Genomic DNA, 14803 nt, shown 5'->3' with positions numbered 1-14803 from the left:
GCTATATGACCCATGCCACCACAAGTGTAGCATGGTCCTTAGGTATAAGATTGTCTACCCTATGATCCAAACTATTGTGGCCCTCCTAACCTACTAGATCCACTGTATCCACCCCTAGAAGATTGTTGAGTCTTCACTAACTATGACTGTGGGGTCTGTACCTTTTGATCTTGCTTGGAACAGTGTGATTGCTACTGCTTGGGCTTGGAGCCCTGATAACCCTATGAGCATTTTTGCTACTACTGTAGCTTCTACTACTAAGATTGTTGGACCTTAGAGGAACCTAATATATAGTTTTGATTCCCTTTCCAAGGGGGTTTCTACTAGGTAGAGTTTTGGTTCTAAGATTGATCTCGTAACTCCTATCCACCTCAAGTATCCTTAGCAACTAGTGTTATCTCAACTACCTATCTAAAGGTGGTAGGGAAGGCCAAATGAACTAGACCCTAGAGAGAGAAATTTAGGCCCATGATGAAGTGATGCACTCATAATTTCTCATCTTTCATGTATTCAACATAATGAAGGAGCTTAAGAAACCTACTCTCATACTGAGCTACTGTAAGACCCCTCTGATATAGAGAATGAAACTCCTCTATCTGATTTTGACTAAAGTGCTTTGATAGGTACTTCTTTTGAAATATCTCCAAGAATGACTCCCATGTGAGGGTATCCATCCTCAATCCTCCTATAGTCTCCTCCTAATGCCACAAATTGGAGGCATCTCCTCTCATTTGATGGACTGCTAGACATGCCTTTAGATTACTCCCATAAGGACATAATCCAAAGCACCACTTTAGGCTCTACAACTAGGCCTTTTTTACTGTTCCCTTAGTGAAACCAGTAAAGAATGGTGGCTTGAGTCATATCAACTCCCTGATATCATCTCCTATATGTCTGGGAGGTCTATCAAGTGGTGGTGTTCTCTGATGTATCGACTCACCCTCGTGCTCACCCTGTCTCTCTACCTACCTCAATGGGGGACTCCTACTCCTCTCTCTACCTCTTTTGGGTCTCTCTGCTTCCACTATAGGAATCTAATGCCCTAGTTGTACTACAGGTAGTACCCTCTACTAGACTACACCAATCAATGTATGAAGGGCATCCAAAATGTCCTAATTTGGGTTTGACAGTGGTGGTGGAGGTGGTGGTGGTCCATCCTCCTATCTTGCTCTACCACCTCTCACCCTACATCCTCTGCCTCATTGGTTGCTTAGTGTAACGGGAGGCATCCTACACAATTTAATGTTTAGTTTAAGTTTTAGAAGCATAATGGTTTAACATTCCTAGTGTTGAAACATGGGTTCTAATACCAAAATGTCATGCCTAAAAATATAGGCAAAAACACATGCAACATTTTAAAAATATATTTAAATCTACTAAGTTGATATGTTTGTTTCACAAGTTAAGGCATAGGTACAAGAAAGATAGAAATAGGTTTCCCTAACATAACCTTAAGACTATGTCTTTAAAATGAAAATAAAATGTAGGAAAGATCTTTTAATTAAATTGTCATTATTGGATTGAATGATTAAATTAAACAATCTATTATCAATTAAAAGATTCAACACACTATCACCTTTACTAACTTAAGGACTATTGATGAACAAAACATTTAAATCATTCAAATAACCTCTTAAATATATAAAAATCTAATTATTTTGCATATTAAAACTAAGTAAAATCAATATATGATATAATAATAATTATTATTATCACTAACATTAAAATAAATTGGGTCAATGACAAAGTTACTCTCCATGGAGTCACTGAGTGCCTTCTTCAAAAATTGGGTCGATGATAAAGTTACTCTCCATAGAGTCACTGTAAAGCTTACTGAGCAATTCATACCTAAGGTTACTGGGATCCCCATGAAAAGTATTAAATTCTTGAAACAGACCAGTATTTCCAATGCAGCCTACAAAAAATTCCCGAAGATAGATGAAGAGGAGATGCAATTGGAGAAGAATGGAGACTTCTTTGATGTGCAACAGATATTTGGCATGATGTTCTTGGCTGTATTTGTGAGTACTTTATCCTTGATGATAGGAATAAAAGGGTGCACAAATCCCACTTTGTCTTTCTTAACCATTTAAGGTATAAGGACATAATTTCTTTCCCTTTCTATTTGCATTTCTCTTTGCTTCAAAGCTTGCATGCCCATAGAAAGAAAGAGTCATGACCCATTTTACATGAAGGTCTGATATTGCTCATAGAGGGTTTTTGTAAAAATAAATCCATTGCTTCGTCTCCCTCTACTAGAAAACATAAGGATTCTCAGTACATAAAATGTAAAATTGATGAGAATGTTAAAGGGAAAGATAAGGAAAAACTAAAACCCTCTAGTTCTTGAAGACAAATTGTTGAAGAGGATACTGAGGTGGAGAGTACTGAAGGCTCAGATAAGGATGTCATAAAGGAAGAGGAAGGGATAGATGTTGGGGAGTTTAGCTCTAACCTGGAAGGTTATCCAAAAATGAAAGGCAAAAATGAGAAAGGGAGAGAGGAAGAAACAACTGAAGATAACTCAAAATAGAGCAAGTTTGATAATGAGGTACTCAGACTATGTCCAAGGGAGGTGATAAAGATAAAGATAATTTAATTGATGGTCTAGCCATTATGAGTGAGGAGGAAAACATGGGGAAGGCTTCCACTCCTGCAAATGAGACTGAGGGACAAGATAAGAAGGTCCATAGTCAACATGACCCTATGGATACTGGAGAGGAGGAGCCGTTGGATGGGGAGGAACAAATTGATAAAGTTGGGTCCCTACCACATACCTACTAAAGATGTGGGCGACTCTCCAGAGAGGGAAACCATGCTCGTCTTCCTGCATTCTACCAAACTTAAAGCTAATTCTTTCCTCCAAGTTAATTCTTGGATTTATAATGAAATAATGGGGTTGAAGAAGAAAGTGGAAACCTTGCAACATAACCAGGAGGCTAACCAGGCTATTATCAAACACTTGGAGGTACAAATGGGAGACATCTCAAAAAAAACTTAAGGATTATGAGAAGAATTTTAGAATGCTTATCAAGGAAATGAAGGAACCATATCTTTGGAGGGCCCTAGCAAGAGGACAAGATAGATTTCAAGGAAGAAACCCTTGATTATTGCTTCTTCTTTGGCTACTAACTCCATCTAGGATATGGCTAAGATTGGTAAGGAGGCTGTTAAGATGATCATGGAACTGCAATAGTTTCTTTGGGTCTTCTTTTTTGGTTGGGTTCCTGTTCAGGTCATTTTTGTTGGTTGTTACATCTGGTTCCTGTGTTTGGTCCTATTTTCTGGTTTTTAGTTCTAAACTGTATTGGAGGTTCCAGGTCCTTGTAAAACTTGAGTACTTTATTTGGACTATGTAATTGGTTTCAGGTCCCTGTAAAACCTAATTTTGGTGCTACTTCTAGTAGGTTTAAGGACTCTTTTCTTGATGGATGTCTTTTTTTTCCTTTTTGAGGATGTGAAAGGGTTTTGGGGTCCCTTCAAAACCTATTTTTACTGTAATCTAAAACATTAAAATAAATAGTATTATTAACATCACTAAATAACTTATATTTAAAAATATATAATTAACTTTTAACCAATACTCAAATCAATATTTAAACTAACATTAACACACACTAACACCTAACTAAAACTAAAATTAACAAAATTAAAAATATACTAACTACCTTAATTAATACTAATTTCTAACATTGCAAATTTCAAACTAAATTAATTTATTAAAACTTAAAATAAATTCATAATTTAAAACATATAATGAAAGAAAAAATTCTAACTTAAATTTAACCAATCTATAAAAAAAATTTATCTGACACTACTTACTAATCTAAACTAAAATTATAACTAATAACATTGACTAACACTAATAAAAAAAATACTAATCCTAAAATAATGCTAACCTGAAACTAATACAAACTTTTCAAATTAACATAACCCCACTAACCAACTAACTTAAAAAGAAAATTTAAACCAACTAAATATCCTATACTACTAACCCCAAACCTCCCCCTCCCCCCTCCCCCCACCTCAATCAAGTGCTTCAAGAAGTACAGCGCACTGCCCAAGTCTGCAATGCATAGGTATTGTCTTCCCTTCCCTAACCACGTGCAGGAAGACTTTGTGTTGGGTGATGAAAAGGTAAGGACAAGAAAAACGTTAGAAAGCTTTCAAAGCAAATATTTGTGTTGATTTACAAAACCCACTAACTCCCAACTCAACTCAACTTAATCCACCCTGCATCCATGTCACACCCCCATCACCAAGGTATGACTTGGGCGACTTCTCCATAGGTGTTGCACACTATCCCATGGTGACATGGTAGTAGCTGTATCCAAGTGGGGTGTGAGTTAAGGTGTGGGAAAGGGGAGATAAAAAAACTAATGCAAGGCAAAGCCACCTCCCTTCCCACCAACCATAAATTAATTTGAGCATGCCTTTTACCCATTCTCCTTGGGTAGCTTTTCCCTCTAGCTAAAAAAAATAGAGGTGGGGAAAAACGTACATGTCAAACCCCTAGATGGCATTAAAACCCATTCCATGCACTCACCTAGGGAAATAGGAGTAATGATTTAAAGTTAAGTAGTTAGAGTTTTTCTTTGATTGGGATATTTAGGAATTAATAATAAGTATCTCCTTTTTCTATTATTTCTTTTGAATTTAAATTTTTAAAATAGAGGACCCATAGAGAGAACATTCTCTATTGCAACAAGAGAATTAAAACATTTTGCCATACAAAATCAAGAGACTTTTTACTCCTTGGGGGCAATTTTTTTTTAAGTCCTTATTTATGCTAAGTATGGATTTCCACAAGAAATTTTATTTTTGTAACAAGGGGGTACTTTTTTTTTTGAATGGATTTAAAACATAGAATTCAATAGTTTTTTTATCGGGTTTTCATAATAGGTTCATCATTGAACCAAAACTAGGGAGAAGGTGGATTTTTCCAATAGGAGATGTCAGACACAACACCAAAATAGGTGCCCTATCAGGGCTATAACTCAAGAACTTCTATTCTTCCATTCTTACATGCCAAAACTCATACATGGTTTGTGCTAATAGGTAGGGGCCCATAACACCCTACCCTCGCTCCCTCTTCTCATCCTGAGAATAGACTCTACATTGTTGGAGTCCAACTGAATACCTTTCCTCAAAAATGGCCACTTCTACCTATCCGAGGGTGAGTAATACCAAAACACCCATAAAATAAAAGTTTGAAATTTAAAACAAACACAAAGGAAAGACATTGAAGAAAACCTATTTTTAATCCCTCCCAACATACTCAACACACACACCTACATACATAAACAATGAAACTGAAATATGAAGCACAACATGAAACCAAAATGAGCTGAAGTATTCCCACCTTCAAGAAATCAGGTTATGGCAAATAAAAAAGTTTGAGATGAGCTTGCTTTCCTCCCTGCTCCTTCAATTCTAAAAAATCTCTCTAAAACTAGAGGTCGGGTGAACAACCCAAACCTCCTCAAAATTGCCTCTAAATAAGATCCTAAACTCAACTACCTCTAAAGCAATAACTCCCCCCACTTGCTCAAAAGTTCTAGAGGCTTCTAACTAAACTAGAAGTAAGGCTAACCTCAAGATGGAGTTAAAGTCATCCAACTCATGATGAGATCAATCAATTTTTGCAACAAAGAAAAAATTGGATTTTTGAGTGATGATAAAAGTCAAGAAAAGGGACTGGGGGGGGGTGAAAAATGCCCCCAACCATACCCATACCCCTTGGGTATTAAGATTTCATGTTTTTAAGTCTTAGGGATTAATTTGGTACCTAACAAAAGCTAGGAATTTTTAGAACAAACTAACAACTTTCAAAAAGTAGATTAAACACTAATCTAGATAAGGGGTAATTAATCTCGATTATAAGTTGATTAGAAAAAAGGTCATTAATTTAGTCTAACTTAGATTTTAAGGTTACTCGGTTAACCCTAAATATCATACTAGAATGCATATACAATTCACAAGTGTCAAGTGACACTAAAAAAAACACTGTTATGAAACATTAACATTTATTGATCACGGAATGATACATTCACACATCTCATGACAAAAATAAAATAAATACAATGAGGTTTCCACAAATGGTAAATAGGGTTTAGTTTTGTTTCTCCATTAGGTTTCTTGGCTAAAATATCCTACACCCATTAGTAGCTCAAGAAGATCACATGCACATATGTATATATCATATTAGGGAAATCTCATAAATTGAAACATTCATCTTCCAAATCATTCAATTTTTTTAAATCTCATTCTACTCATATTCTCAATCATTAGAATTACATACTCAAAGTGTTAATTTGGCATTCACTTACTTTAGTATACATATTCATAAAGAATTAAATGACGAAATCAAATATATGAAAGTAAAACATCACACAACATGAAATGACATAACATAATATGTTCAGTGTATCTAATAGTGTCTCAACAATTCGAGTCATGAGTACCAAAATAATAAAGTATCATTATGCTACAAAGGGTTGAGGCGAGGCCTCATACCTGCTTTCTAGTTCCCTATCCATCAAGCATTAGCCCCTACTGCTAAGTTTCCTCCTTCCAGATTCTCACCTACTAGAGCTCTGACCATTTCAAATTTTGCTTCCTAATTTAGTCAACCTATTTAATATACTGAAATTATTTCCCATAAAAATTTTCAATTAGTTAAGGTGGTTAGACATGGGAGTTCTTTTATTCTAAAAAAGTAATAGTAGAAAATTCATATTTAATTATTTATTTGGAATTAAAATATCCAAAAATATGTGTCACATCTAGGCATGAGTCTAAATTTTATATCTATTATTATGTTAAAAAATATTATCATTTGATTTTGATTAAGGTGGTCAGACATACACCTACTTTTTATTTTTGTCTTGAAATTTTTGTAGTACTGCATTAAAATCTAAATTTTTGACAAATTTAGATAAGGCCTAGTAGATGAGAAACTACATTCAATTTTCTACAAATTATTTTCTTACAATATTTTGATATAAATCCCATAGCTACTTTAAAATTATGTGTCAAGTTAACATAACCCTGATTTGTTATCTAGGGTGTTAAAGGATTTGATTATCTTTTCACCTATTCTTCCTTTATCTAGTTTGCATTGGTGTTCCTTTCTTGTTTGGGATGGCACTAATATTCTTAGATCTAGTTTTTTTGAATTGGGAGTGAAAGGACTTATCTCCTTGTTTTCCCCTCTCTATTATACATGTGTATGGTCATGTGATAAAATTAGGCTTTATATCCTTGATTCACATTTACAACCACACACTTATATATTTAATGATGTCAGCCATATTGCAGCCTTTTTACTTTGACTCTTTTTCTTCCTCCTCTAATTCTTCTTTCTTTGCAACTTCTTTGGTGGTTTCATCTTTCTCTCTCTTCCCTTTCTTCTTTTCACTAATTTTTGATCTTTTACTTATTTGGCTAGTCTTTTCTAGGGTGGTCCACATGATTTTCCTTTACCTTTCCTCTAATAGAATATTTTTTCTAAAGATATCTCTAGTTCTTCTTCACTGGTTGATGCCATAGTCATATCCTATTCAAATTATTCATTGGTTGCAACTAGTGTGCTGGATTCTACACATCCAAAAATTTCAATTAACTTACTTATCATTCCTATTGATTCCTTTATATTATTGGTTTGTTTAACTTCACTTGAATCTTAGAAAAGTATTCTTCATATGTTCCAAACCTTTTGTATGGCAACATCTATAGGTTTAGATAGTAACACACTTGCATACAATCTAATCACATTCTCATCTATCCCATATCACATGTATGGTAACCAAATGTTCTAAGTTAAATTTATAAAATACATGTATTTGTGTCTATAAGAAAATATATCTACTCTGTATAATCCCTCACCATACTAGGAGGAATTCTTTCACTTTTGTAGATCATAGATTGAAAGTCCTTAAAGTAGCCCCACATGACACTGTGAAAATTATATCCTACTTCTCTAATGTACTCACTTATTTGCATGATCACTGGTCTATTAGTAGACCATCATACTAAACCTCTTCCTTGAAGTAATCTTTTCACATAGAAAAAATACACATACCACGATGGCACAAAAATGAATGTTTGTTTCTTGTCCCTATTGACATAATGTTTATTTTTAAGAATTTGACTCTTCAATATCTCAAACAAGTCATATCCTATAACTTCTTTCACCATTTAGTAGGCCACATGAATAGCTCCACTGGGTACATTGTTCAACTAAATAGATTGATAGGTTAGTATAGCAAATGACTCTTCATCTTTTCCTTCCAACTATCATAGTCAGTCCTATCAAATCTCAGACTATCTTTCCTGAACATATTCACCATTGATCTCCCAAAGTTGTTAAGCCTTATCTTCAAGGACCTAATGCTATAATACTAATTGTTAGAATATATAGTCCACTAATATAATTGTTGGGGGGGGGGGTTGAATCAATTATATAACTATTATCACAATCATGAACTTTAAACAATCTTAACCAAATGAGTAAAGTTAACTAAAACCACAACAAGATACTGATACATAATTAACACTAGATATGTTAACTAGGGAAACCCTTGATCAGAGGAAAAACCTCAGTGGGAATGGTACGCACAAGATGATATACTAATATAAATATTTCTTGTTAGATGATAGACCCTGTTAGAAATTTTTTACAATATTTAGTACATATGAGTCCCTATTAGAAGACTCAACCCTTGTTAGAAGTTCTGCCATCCATATTGGGAGTTGTGAAAGATAGTTGGACCCACTACCCAAACAACTTCAAGGTTAAGATCAATGAACCCATTATCCAAACGATCTATGTACTATTTCTTGAAAAATAATAGAATTAAAATGTACTTCCTCCTCTATCTCTACCCTATCAACTAGACTTTTTCTCCTTCAAATCTTCTAACCAAATCTCATACTATGCATCCAATGATCCCTTGGATCTCTTACACACATTCAATAACCATTCTTCTCCTTCTATCATTATGCACTAATACTTTGCATTTCACTTGATCCTCTTAATCAAGACTATCTCATAAGCAAGGAAAACAAATTTCCTTTATATTGTATCTTCATAATAATTCCTTGAGTCAACCTTCAGGCTTTCCCAATTAATTAAAATAAGATATTTAATTAGTTTATAATTATAACAACATTGTTGGCTCACTATGTATACAAAACTTCATACGTGTGAAACCACATCTTATGCACATGTTGGAATCATCACATAACTATCCTCTATCATTATGTAACTATGAATCTCTTCATTACATCTTAGATGAAGATAGTGATAGATCATAAAAACTATGTTTTCCAATGCTTTGTTTCTACATTGCTTCTAGTAAATAAAGTGTAAATTTAGTACAACATTGACTCAGACTTAGTTCTCTTAACCATGTCATCAAGACAACCTCAAGAACATTTCCTCCAGTATGCATCATCTAAAACTTTCTCAACTTATGTGCTTCTAAAGATTATTAACTTCTATTCTTCTAGTCTTAACAAAATTACTACTATGTTGACATCAAAGAAAAATTTAGTCATGAATGTAGCATATTAGTACTCTCCAATGCTTAGGATACTCCCCCAATGTAGTATCATTAGAATTCATTCTAATTGGTAATGTACATGGGATTACACTTTTCCTTATAAATTCATGGTCTAACAACTCTTACACTTGCTTGACAATCTCCTCATGTTGGCTAGGTGTCATTTTATAAGCTTCTTTATTAGGCAAGGTTGCTCTAGGTATGAATTCTATCTTATGGCTAATAGCTATATTAGTTGGAAAGGTTTGCTTTTTGTCATGTACAATGTCATAAAACTTACTTAGTAGATCTTGCACTTGTCTAGGCAATTATTACCTAATTTTATTTTGTGCATTTTGGGGCTTGACAATAATGGCATATCTTGTGCCTTCTCCTTCCTTCATGATGTTGAGGAACTCTTTCTCACCTACCATGAGTCCATTGAGCTCCGTCATTGTCTTTCTCTCTCCTTCCAATCGAGATTGAATAGTGTAATATTCTTCACCTTTCTTAAACTTGTATACATTCTTCTTACCGTCATATTGTGCCTCTTTGTCATATTGCCATGGTCTCCCTAAAAGGAGATGGCATGAATCCATGGGTAGTATGTCACAAATCACTTTTTCCTTATACCTTCCAATATTAAATTCTACCCATGCTTATTATTTCACCTTTACATGCTGACCCTTATTTAGCCATGTGACCCTACAAGGATTGTTATGAGGAATATTTTTAAGTTTCAACTTATCTACTGTCTCTTCTAATACTATATTATCAGTAGAACTAGGTTCAATGATAACCTTACATACCTTGTTTTGTACCTTGAATTTGACCCCAAATAGGGCTCTCCTTTGACTTGGCTCCTCCTTCATGAGATTCCTGATGAGTGTCCTCCTAAACATCATATTTTCTCCTTTTCTAAATCCAATGAGAGATCTATTGCTTTCTTATTTCCACCATCTTCTTGAGCATAAGTTACCTTTCTTTCCACCAAAGAAGAATCCTTCTATAGACACTTATAAGAGGGATGTCCAAGTTGGTTATAGTTATAACATTTTATGGTGGCAAAGTATGAAGGTTCCCTTCCTTGACTATTACTTCTACCTGTAAAACTATTATTGCATCTGCCTCTTTGGTTGAATCCTCCTCTTGGACTATTTCAACCACTTGTTTCATTTGGTTTACTATCCCCTTGGGGTCTAGTTTCTTGGCCTCTTCCACCACCAAAGTTCCCTCTTTGGTTACTTTCTTCTCTACCTTTACCTCTACTTCTATTGCTAAAGTCGTGCTTTTTCTTTAGCTTTTCCTCAACCTTAAGTGCTAACTGATAACACTTTTGCACTATATTAGGATTCCACAATTGAATCTCCTCTTGAATATTCCACCTTAAGCTATTGACATACCTTGCTACCTTGATTATTTTAACTTCTTGCACCTTGGATCTAAGGCATAGCTTTTGGAATTCTTTAGTATAGCTTGCAACATCATTATATATTTACTTGAGATCTTACCTCTTAGTATTCATTTGCAATTCAAAGTATTCTAGAAGGTAGGTTTTTTGTATTTGGCTCACCATACTATTCTAATTTTCATAGGGTCTCTTACCCTCTTTCACTCTTTCATCTTGAACAAACTTCCACCATGTAAGAGTTGCTCCTCTCATTCTTGCCTTTGCTACTTTTACCTTTTGTGCTTTTGTCACATTCTCACTTTCAAAGTAGTTCTGCATGGCTTCCAACCATTCCAAGACATGGTCTATATCCAACATCACACAAAAAAGTGTTACTCCTTCTAATACCTTTTGATTCAATGCTTTGATGGCCCTAAGAGAAGGTTCCTTTGTTATCTCAAGATTAGGTGTGCATGCCTCCTCTTCATTAGACACCTTCTTCTCTTGCCTACTATGTTCCTCCTACTGATTGACCTTATCAGTCACTACTTGAATCTTGAGAGCTGCTCTCTCAAGAGTTTTCTACAAGGATTTTATCTTAGCCTTAACCTCTACATTCTCCTCATCCTACTCTTGAACCTTCTTAGCCAACTCTGCATTTGTCACCATGGTAGATCCTATGGATGTTTCTCTTCATTGTCAGACATGTACTTCTATTCCCAAAACCAAATTGCTCTGATAACAATTTGATAGGACTAGGCTAGCATAATGTAGATAGTGGATAAGCACTCCTAGATATCCTCTAATTACACAAGTAATACCTAATCCACTAGGAAAAAATTTTCCCTTATCCTAACCTACCTATTCAGGCTTGCTCATGAACTTGGAACTTGATTCTTGGCCTCCCTACTAAGTAACTTATTCTTGCAAGGGTTGGAAGATCTTTCCAGGGTGTAGTAAACTTCTTTAAAACTATTTTCCACAATCCAAACATTCGGCTTCTATATGATCCCCTCAAATTCATTCAAATCCTCTATTAGGCCTAGTATCCCTCAATTAGCCCTCCTAATGGACTAAATTGGGATTTGTGCAAAAATTTCCTCAAAGAGGCTCCAAAAAAATCTAGATTTTGATACCCTTTTCCTAGACCCTCAAGATTCTTGAGGTTTTAGGTTCTCAACTCCTACCTGATGCCCTAACCCTATTTTTAAGGGTTTGCTAGGTTTAGTGGTGTTTTAGACAAGTCAATAGTGAAAACATTCCTGCTCCTTTCCTAGGGATCTTGGAGACTTCTCCTTCTACATGCAGTGGCTCCATTCAATGTTTTACTAGATCATAATACCCATTTAACCCAAATAGCTCTTCCCTTGCAAGTCTATCTCCTTCCTTGGCTCAATTTCTAGCTGAGTACTCCATTGTCTCACCTAGGACTTCCAAGGAATTGGCTTGGCCCATCATTTATGACTCAATAATTTTTACCACAAAATATATAGGATTTCTACTAGTATTCCTCAAGGTTTAATTAGGTTTCAACCATGGGGAGTATTGGTAGACATTGTTTTGCCCAGATTGCTCAATACAAGGCAATCAACAATTTATTTACCAAATCATTCATTGTGCACCCAAAATGGATTGAAAAAAATTCTAACCAAACCAAAAAATTAGTAAAAATAAGGTATAAACTATACTAAAAATGAAAACATTGATTCAAATCAAATAGCAATACAAAACTCCAACTATCATTCCATTTGTCATTAACTTGTGGATCTATTGTAGGATGTCATTCAGTACAAACTTTTGAACAATACAAAAATGCCTTGTAGGGACTTACATACTCATTACATACCTAACTCAAGAAACTTCATTTCTTTGGTGACATCCTAGTAACCATTAACCAATTTTGTAACTTTTCTTGTCAAAATTTCTCTTTCTACAAATTGTTAATACACAACTTTTGTAAAATTGTCAATATGTAATTTTTGTATTTTAGCATCTTGGACTTGGTAAGAACCTACCTTATGACTCCAAAACATACATGGAAAACTCTTAGGCCATAATTAGACCATTCCCATGTCTACCTATCCTATAGGTTTTTCTTATTTCACCCTCTAAATCAACATTTTGTACTTTTCACATAATTGACAACAAATGAAACATTGCACCAATTTTAGTCATCTCAATACATACATTAATGTTTGGTGTTTCACAAGCATGACTCATGACTCTTTATTTCTATCTACTAGGTCCCTATGTTGTATTCAAACTCTTAGACCCTTATTTGTAGCTTGGTGACCTAACCTAAGTACTAATGCACCATGTTGTTATAGACTCCTAATAGGGTCCATCCCCTAAAAAGGAATATTTATATTAATTAGTACATCATCTTGTGGGTATTATCCTCATCAAGGTTTTTCCTTTGATCAAGGGTTTCCCTAGTTAACATATCTAGTGTTAAATTGAGTATGAGCATCTTGTTATGGTTTCTAATTATATTGTTCATATGGTTAAAGTTTAATAAGGTTGATAATTGATAATTGTGATATTAGTTGGATAATTGATTCAAAATCAGCGCCCCCCCCCCCCCCCCCCCACCTTTAACCCCCTCTTAGTTTTATTGTTGGACTATATATTCTAACAATCACTCTACTAGGAGCTCTTGCTTTACCTATTGCCCCTACTAGACCTATAGCCTCTGGTAGACCTAATGCTCCTAGTTATTCTAATTATAGAATTGTTGACTAACTTGGCAAGACCCCTGCACATGTATCTATCTAGACTTACTTTGTGTATTCCCCCAACATTAGATGATCCTTGATGAAGCTTTAAAAGATTCAATGGTACCAAATAAGATTGATGTTTCCTAGTTCTAGGCCATGGTTGGCAACCTATCCACATCACAACATATCACCTTTTCACCTTGGGATATTCCTAGAGATAGACCTAACCATAATGACACCCTTCATCTTGAAGTCATTATCCATAATGCCAAATTTAGACACATCTTGATAGATGGCAGAGTAAGACTGAATATCTATACTCTTAAATTGGTCAAGGGTTTGGGTTACTTTGAAGAAGATGTGGATCCCTCCTGCAGAACCATAATAAAGGCCTATGATGATGGTGAGTGTTTCTCCAAAGGTTTTATTAAATTACCTATTAGAGTGGGTCTAGCCACTAAAAACACATTGTTCTAAGTCCTAGATATCGAAATGAACTACAACATGATACTAGGATGTCCTTGGATTCATGCTATGAAAGTGGTGCCTTCTACATATCATCAATATCTAAAATTTTCCTAAAACAATGTGGAGGTTACTATCACTAGTGATCCATGTCCTTTCCATTTTTATGCTAATCTAAGAGATGCTACTGCATACCAAGTCCTGACAAACAATGAACCACAACCCACAAATTCCTCTAAATATGTGGATCCTAATATACTCCTCAGTAAGGCCAAGGAAAAGTTTAAGATTAAAGACAAAGGGTGTGTATAATATTTCATGTCTCAAATATTCCACATTAGTGAATCACCACTTTCTCCCCAATATTGTGGTAAATCATAGCTACTACAAGTACAATAGCCCAAGATCAGTGGACAACATGCTACTTCTATCAATTTCATTAGTGGAGGTGGCCTACATGAAGAACATGTCTATGAGAATACATCCATTTGTATTGAGAAAGAAAAAGAAGAACAAAAACTCACTTTGATATCTCCTAACAAGTATGGACCTACATTTACTATCATGCATAAATAAGGCTATGATGGATATAGTGGTATTGGATCCCATAAACAAGGAATAATTGATCCTATCACTGAAAAAGGACAAACTCCTAGTTTAGAGCTCAGATTTAGGCCATTGTGAAT

This window comes from Cupressus sempervirens, chromosome 1 (assembly GCF_028749045.1).
Source record: "Cupressus sempervirens isolate cs-2001-9-10 chromosome 1, ASM2874904v1, whole genome shotgun sequence".
Lineage (NCBI taxonomy): Eukaryota > Viridiplantae > Streptophyta > Pinopsida > Cupressales > Cupressaceae > Cupressus > Cupressus sempervirens.
This window is presented reverse-complemented; position numbering follows the sequence as displayed.